Below are 8713 nucleotides of genomic sequence, written 5' to 3' on the forward strand. Positions count from 1 at the left end.
GGTGATGCTTAGTAGTGACCTCTAAGTCCCAAGCCCTCTCTCTCTTGTTTTCTCTACCCTTTAATTACTTGTTTTATATTGAGCTTGTTTAGTCTTAATTGTAGTTTAATCAACCAAACCAACCACATTTTGATCACTCGGCCTACTAACCCTAATCTTGTTTCCATAGTAGCACGACCTACAAATCCCTTGGGACGATCCTTACTCACCCTAGCTATATTTTTAGTTAGAGGTAATAGTGGCTTTTATAAATTTAAACTTGACCTAAAAAGCTTTTCTTGAACCGCATATCCACTATATTATTTTGGCGTATACAAGCGTCCCCCCGCCGTCATCCACTTTCTTACCACTCCTCAAGGGAATAATTGCTTGAACTTGCTCATTTCCAGAAAATCACGATGAAGGACTTGCTTGTGCCATAAATTTCCCCTTAGGATTGGTCTTAGTTTGACTAGGCAACTTACATTTCTCTCTCATATTTAAAGAATTAGCTAATTGCCCAATTTGAGCTTTAAGCTTTACAATTGATTAAGAGTGAGAATGAAACAATTGATTATCTTTTCAAAGATCACCAAAGGCTTCCAAGACCTTATCTTCAAAAGCGAGACTCTTAGGAGGTGCTTGATTTGGATTAGAGTAAGATTCAGAATTTGATGCTTGAGGATGAATGTAGGATTGAGAATTTGATGCTTGAGGATAAGAATATTGATTCACATTTTAAGGATAGAATAAAGGACGGTAACCTTGAGAATTCTGATTTTTATTTCAGAGATGTGGAGGAACATACTTTGCTTGGTAATCTTGAGTTTGAGGAGGGTTTGCACCATCTTCTTGATTTTTCCATGCGAAGTTTGGATGATTCTTCCACCCTGGATTGTAAGTATTAGAATAAGGGTTGTTCCCTTGATGAATGAAAGTGGCATTTGCTTATTCTTAAGACTCACTTAGTATAATTTGTCCAAGAGGACAATTTGAAGTATGGTGAGTGTAACTAGAACAAGTCATACACATTTCATTAGACGGATGGGAATAAGATTGAATTGTCAGACCTTGATTCAAAAGAAATTTATCAAACCTTTGAGTAAGATTTTTGACTTCAGTGAAAATTTCCATGGAAAGGTCTATTTGACATAGAGCTTTCTTTCCTCCCACATTTGCTAGGCGACCACCCCTAAAGATAAAGATCTATTCATTGAGTTTTCACTCATTTTTTCAGAAAGATGCCAAATTTTATCCTCATTTCTTTCTATGTAGCTGCTTCCACATGAAGCATCAAAAATGCCCTTATTAGCATTAGATAAACTTGAAAAGAAACATTAGACTAATTGCCACTTACAAATGTCATGATGTGGACACTTCTATAGCAAGTCATTCAATCGTTCCCATGCTTCATGAAGGGGTTCTCCTTCTTCTTGTGCAAATTCATGAATGGAAGTTCTCATAGAATCGGTTCGACTCGTGGGTAGTACTTCTTTAATAACTCTTGTTGTAATTGTGCCCAAGAGGTGATTGAATTTGGCCCCAGTTTGTTAAACCAATATTTAGCTTTATCTCGAAGAGTGAAAGGGAAAAACTTCATTTTAAGGACTTCTTCCGGCACATCCATGATTTTCATGGTGGAACAAACTTCCAAAAACTCATCTAAATGTTTATGAGGCTTTTCATTGCTCAACCCATAGAAAAGGGGCTACATGTTAATGGTGGAAGCCTTAATCTCATAATGATGAGCACAAAAATTTGGTAATTGAATGCAAGTGGGTGCATTATATTGATTTGGAGTGTAACGATCCCTAAGGACCATTGGAAGATGGAGAGGTGGGTATACCTCTTGACCTTGGAGATATGCCATTTGACCTTGATGAGGGTATGCCATTTGAATGTATTGTTATTGTTGTTCACCAATTGGGGGAACAATATTTGGCCTTGGCATCCCTAGACTAGGTTGTTACACAACAGGATTGATTGGATGTAGCATTCCCAAGGGTGGATGCACACCTAGAGGATCCACAATATGAACTTGTGGTGGGTGGTGCACACCGTTATGATCCACATGACCACGATCTTCAATGGGATCTTCAATTAGGTCTTCTATTAAGGGTGATGGAAGATCAAAATTTAGAAGATTATGATGACTATCCCAAGTACTACCTCTTAAACGCCGATGGGAAACTTTAAGATTTTGATTTACATGAGCAAGAGGACAACTATGTGATCTACGACCACGCATGCACTAGAATAAGTCAACACACCAACATAACAATTTTTAACCTCCATATACGATGTTCCCAAACTCCTCAATAATATCAATGCACAAACAAATAAAAGCCTCTACACTGGCCGATGCCTTCTACAAGAAGGTATGCTTGGATTTAAAAATAAACAATTAAATTTAAGCGACCACTTGGGCTGTCCAAAGCATGAAAATACTAGACAACTAAATTCAAGACTCAAAGAAAAACTTACAAATGGTCCTTAAGCAACTTCAAAATATATATGTTTTTTTATTGCTTCAAGGTCTAGCGTTTGCTCCACTTTGCTCCAAGTACCTAATTGACAAATATTAAGTGAGAAAATAAAAATAAAATGACTTTAAAGTAAACAATCAACAAAGAACTAATGTCTAATTCAATTCTTTAAACTATTAGATCCTCGGCAACGGCGAGCGTGTGCATAAAATAATGCACAACACTTTAGGTTTTGAAAAAATGTTAAGTGGGCACCATATTTTATAATTTATAAAACCACTAAACACTTATACTATGGAGTATGAAGTGAGCAGAGATCGTCCCAAGAGATCTAAATAATTTAGTTTTTGGAATTGAATTCTACTTTAGTGTCTATATGATTGCTAAAAAGAGTTTTGTTTTGTGATTAGAACTAATTTTAATTTAAATAATGTAATAAAAGAGTAGAGTTTTAAAGATTAGGAAAGAGACTTAGGGTGTAGGATTTACCACTAAGAACATTCCCTAACTCACTAACTTTTAACTAATTGGGGAAATAATACTATGTAATCTAAATGTGGCTAACAATTGCAATAAAAAGTGTAAACCATCAATTTCAAGAATGAATCAACTACTTAATGACAATTAAACTAAGTTGGTGTGGTCAAGACCGAAGCATGCAAAAGTGTATAGTGTGGCCAAGTTTAAATTTAGAAAATGTCACTACCACTTCCAACTAAAAATATAGCTAGAGTGAGTAGGAATCGTCCCAAGGGAAAGAGGTGTGTTTGTGATGGAAACTAATGTCGGATTAGTAGGTCGAATGATCAAAGATTGATTGGTGATTGATTAATTAAACTACAATGCAATTAAAGATTAATGCAAGTAAAAAGAGTAATCTAGAAAGTAGGGAAAAGATATAGGAGAGAGAGGTCTTGGGGCTTAGAGTCACCACTAAGCTTCACTTCATCAACCACTAGTAACTGTACATTAATGGGGAAATTTAAATTGTAACTTGTGTGTGTGTGACATCAATTGAAACTAAGCATGGATGGCAAATAAGTATAGATTGTCTAGCGAATTTTAAGGAATAGCACAACCTATCAAATGAGGCTGGCATCATCATCTTCATCCTTGCTTTCTTCTCCAAAACCCTAGTACTAGAGAGAAAAATTATCTATTCTATAATTGGTAATAATCTCTATCTGCTACAATGATGTTCAATAAATCAATTACAAACTCCTTTGAGTAAGGACCAAGTCAGAATAATAGCCTTTGATTGGAGGAAATTCGCAACTATGCAAGGTAGGAAGAAATCGGCGCGCTCGGGAATTAGATAGCTCACTGCCAGTACTATTTTCAATCAATCGAAGATTTTTTATCTATCAAACACTTGGCTTCGATCAATCGAAGCAGACGTGGCTCAAAATATCTTCTTTGGCCTTATCCAATTGGCTGAGCTGGCACCACCTCATTTTGATCAATTGAAGACCACTTCGATCGATTGGGACTTCCCTTTGATCGATCGAAGTTTCACTGGTGCATTTTTCTTGGCTTCTTTCTAACTTTGCTCCTTAGCTCCAAAACTGTGCTAAATGGCTCTTGTTAGCCTGTTTGAACATTATTCACCTAAAATAGGCAAAAACATAAATAGGTATCTAAGAAATGAAAGTAAGATAGATGAATGGACTAAAATACCCTAGCTTAGGTGCTAAAATGCGCCACATTTGAGCACTCATCACGCCCCCAAACTTAGATATTGCTAGTCCCTAGCAATGAACTATGAGGAAAGAAAAGAAATAAACAACTATACAACTATGAACTAGAAAGCAATAAAAGGATAGCGCCACTTTCGTAGGGAACACGATTGCATTTAGCATATGCAACAAGCCTTTTAAACCCCTAGGTTACCCCTAGTGGACAAGGGAAGTCATGCGAGGGTTTCCAGATATGATATCCATAAACATTGAGCTCTTTCTCACAAGAGAGGCACCAATATACAAAACAAGCATTAGGAGAAAACTACCCCAAGTATGCAATTTTTCAACCATTTCCAAGCAATCTCCCAAAATCTCAACATCAAATAAACAAATATGGTCTTCACACATCAAGACAATGATCATGCAAATTAAAACAATTCTAGAATTCTTTTAAGTGAACCGGCATTAAATATGTTGCTATCTAAGCCAACTAAAGAAATGATCACATCCTTACCCTCAAACTAGCACACAAATCTAGTCCCAATCATCAAAACAAAGAGTGGACCTTTTATCAAAACTTTTTCAACTAGGTGCGCTTATTCTTTTCACTCAATTTTTATTTTTATTTTATTTTATTTTATTTTTACTATCCTAGAGGATCAAAGATGGAAGCATGGTGCAATGTGTTGATCTATTAAGCTTTCTAGCAATCTATAAGGTCGAGCGTTCGATCAATGACTCCCAAACAGGACGGCTTTAGGGCATTAGGTGTTTAAACACCCCTAAGGACTTACAAGCTCAAATCAACTAGGATACAAATCAAGACAACCTCCATCTAATCATTTCCCACTTCTCACCTTTTGGGAGAAGTCCTCACTTTTTTATTTGCTTTTGCAACAGCTTTTTTTTTTTTTTTCATTCAATTATTAACCTAGAGTTTGGGCCCTCCACCTTTCGGCACGAGAAATTCAGTACCTGATGAGGCTAGAATCTGGGATACTCAATGAAAATGGATTGTTATCCACTTTTGTCAATATGAAAGCTTTCAATGCACTACTAACCCAATTGGGATATAACCAATTCAATAATCAACAAAGCATGTACCCCACAAATGAATGCTAGTGTGCGCCTGTGCTAGTGTAGAGTCCTAGAGTGAATCTCAAAATAATCACAAAATTAGGATGATGTGGACCACAAATGCAAGCAAGATATCAATTTTTTGAAAAATTTACTCCTAAATGGCATCCACAAGGCATACAAGGAGTATTAGACTCTCAAGTTAAGCAATTTCTAAATTCTAAGTATCATGGTCCTCAAAAGATTAAAATCATAGCCCAAGACTCTCAAATCATACCACATGCATAGAAATCAAGTGCGACATGTAAGATATGCTAATACACCCCCAAACTTAATCTGTGCATTATCCTCAATGTACAAAGAAGCAACAGATAATGGAAAGAGTATACCAAATGGGTGAAGCAAAAGGGACCCGGCAACGGAAGCTTAGCTTTGGAAGGTGTACCCCCAAACTTAGATTCTGAAAACCTATCTAAAAAGTGGTCACACTAACAATGGTTAAAGCATATGTATCAATGGTATAAATGAGAAGTGATACTGAGAATTGGGCAAAAATCATGGCATATAGCAAGATATAGCATAGGATGGCCAAAACTAATATCAAAGATCCAAAAATCCATATATATAGAATATAAATGCAAGATCAAATATCCAGTGAAGCAAAATATCCAGAAATATCCAAGAACAAATATCAAAATAAATATCCAGAAACTAGTGCAAATATCCAAATAGTCCAGAAATATCACAGTTATAACAATGTAGATAATGAGTATGAGAGAGAAAAAATGGGATCAGATGGTAGGATCTGGAGTAAGCATGTCGACAATATGCTTAAGCATGTCGGCAATATGCTGCAACATGGCAAATATCTCGGTGCTGTGGTGAGTGAACGAAGTGGTAAGGTCAGTCTTCAAAGCTCTAAGCTCATGTCTCACCTCAGCTACCACATCTCGCAGTGCATCGGATCTCCAAACTAAGTCATTATGTCTCCCCACCAGATCGTCGTGTCTCCTTACCAAGTCATCATGCCTCCTCGTGATATCCTCATGACGCCCAGTCATATCAGCTCTGAAAGATATGAAATCTATATGCAACTGAGATACCTCCAATCTGTAGCTAGAATCAGTGCTGGTATATGTTGTCTGGTTAGGAGGAGGAGCATATGAAGGGCAAGTCTGTTGAGATGCACTAGTAAATCTGGCTGGGAGGTAGAACCAGAAGTAGTAATGTAACGTCTCTATCTGGGATGAGATCTATCAACTGTGTCATCCTCTGGGATATCGCCTGCTGCCGCTGCCTCTGCTGCTACTCTATACTACTGTGCCTGAAGTTTCTTAAAGTTTTTATTGGCTCTGTTCTTGCGGCAAGAGTTAAAGGTTTTATTCCAACGAGTCAGATCATAAGCTCTCTTTGCCCTATCAGCGTCAGGCTCTGCAATCTCCTCAAGGTCAAACTAATACCCTGGTCTAAGAGTAGCTGTGTGATCAAATGGCCAAAAAGTAAAGGCCAGGTATCTACTCTGGTGGTAGGCGAAAGATGCAAGTTCTTCTAGAACTTGTGGATAAGCTCCCAGATGAGTGCAGGAATGAAGAACCAATAACCCTGATCTATACAGTATAAAGCCTAGAAGATCCCCTCTCTCCTCTGAGTGCCATGACCAGTAGGGAAAGTATTGAGGTGTAGTACGCAATCGAAGAACCAGTACCAGGGATTAATCTCGACCCGGTCTACAAATGTGTGCCCCTTATATGCCACCTGTGGAGATAATATGGCTACCATGGTTAGCTCAGTAGGGAATGGTAGATGTGCCGGGTACAGAGGCTCCTGAGTATCATTAGCCAGTGGAGAAGTATAGGGGCATCGACTGGCAACAGCTATGGCCGGAAAAAAAATGTCAATCTCCTAGCCGTCATTGGTAGTATGCAATAGAAATCTATCATTTTCATCCATCCGAAGGTGCTAATAGAATAGAGTAACCAACCGGGGGTAGATGACTGTGTCTGCTAGAGTCATGATGGCATCAATGCCCTGCCTCATAAGCTAATCATATGACCACTTGGTCTGGTCCAAGGTAGCAAAGAGCTGTGTATCAAATCTGTACTCGGTCTCCCGTGTCCTACTAGTATAAGACTCAGTGGGGACCTCTCTGATAATGGCATGCTCGGCATCCATGGTAGATGAAGAAGAAGAAGATGAAAAGGAAGACTCTATAACTGGGGGTGGAGGCTATGGAATTGTATAAACTCGCTTCCTAGCAAGAGTCTTTCGTCTACGTTGCATCTACAAAAACACAAGTATAAATCAGTGCACAGGTATAGGATAAGGTAAGCAACTGATAAGGAAACACAAAGCATGCCTGAAATAGATAGAAATGGCAAATAGACAAATAGGATCATGCTTCTGCAAGAAGTGACTAGGAAACCTTCAAAATCATCATTCTACATGCCTCAGTTAACAAAATAGAGCAAATAGGCAATAATGGCATAGAGGGCAAAAAAGTCACATATGGAACAGTCTAAGCAAAAACATGATCAACAGGGCAAGCATAGGCTGTGATGTGCATAAATGATGCAACATGCATTCACAAACCTAAAACTCAAAAGATGCTGCAATGATATGATAAGTAGACTCTAGGATGACATCGTATCAATTCCTAACAAGAATGTCTACAAGTGCAATAAAAGAAGATCAAAATAGAGCAACAAGATAGCGTGGAGCATATAGGCATGGCAAATGTCAACCCAAGACTCAAGAAATAGGCATGTCATGCAATAAAGACTAAGTGAAATGCACGGTTGCAAAACACAGCAATCTAAGGCATGTTATGACAGGCAAGTTTAAGAAAGAATCATGGACATGGTATGCAACTAGATGGCATGTATCTGAATGATGCACAAATAAGAACAACTCCAGACAAAGAAATATCCTGTACTGCAATGTAACAAAATCAAGATCTTACGATCACTAATAGCTCGTGACCTCCTCTAATGCTTAAATGAAGTGGAGAATGGTTAAATATGGAGAATACAAGAAGCTTACCATCTATAAGTCAAAATCTGGACCGGAAAGAACTTCGGTCATCAAGAATGATCACAAATGTATAAGATATTAAGACAATCGCATGTAATCAGATAAACAACAATATTAAGTAAACACAGTTCTAACTTGGTTCACATTTCAGTTCAAAATCTCAAATAAGTTCGAGAATTGAGACTAAGGCCAAAGAACAGAGACAACATCTAAATCATGCATTTAAAATTCCAAGAATCCATATCACAGCCTCAAACTTAGTTAGAAATCAATTCCAAGAAGATAAGCTCAAGGGATACATAGAAAATGTTCAAAACAGTCAACGTAGTTAAAGTGGGAAAAATGGTGTATGTACAAGCAACAAGTTGCAATTATTCCAAAGTGACCACAATTATTCTAAAGAAATCACATTTGACAAGTTTCAAAATCATTAAGTACCAGAAGATCAAAATCATGATAAAG

At 37.6% G+C, this 8713-nt stretch overlaps 1 pseudogene; it reads left to right on the forward strand.

The window, feature by feature from the left end:
* Positions 1–1338: 1338 nt before the first annotated feature.
* LOC132280307 (small nucleolar RNA R71) lies at positions 1339–1436 on the forward strand (annotated as a pseudogene).
* Positions 1437–8713: the final 7277 nt, after the last annotated feature.

The sequence above is a fragment of the Cornus florida genome, unplaced genomic scaffold (assembly GCF_030987335.1).
Source record: "Cornus florida cultivar Cherokee Brave unplaced genomic scaffold, ASM3098733v1 CherokeeBrave_3.0.0_Hap2_Chr10, whole genome shotgun sequence".
NCBI classification, from domain to species: Eukaryota; Viridiplantae; Streptophyta; class Magnoliopsida; order Cornales; family Cornaceae; genus Cornus; species Cornus florida.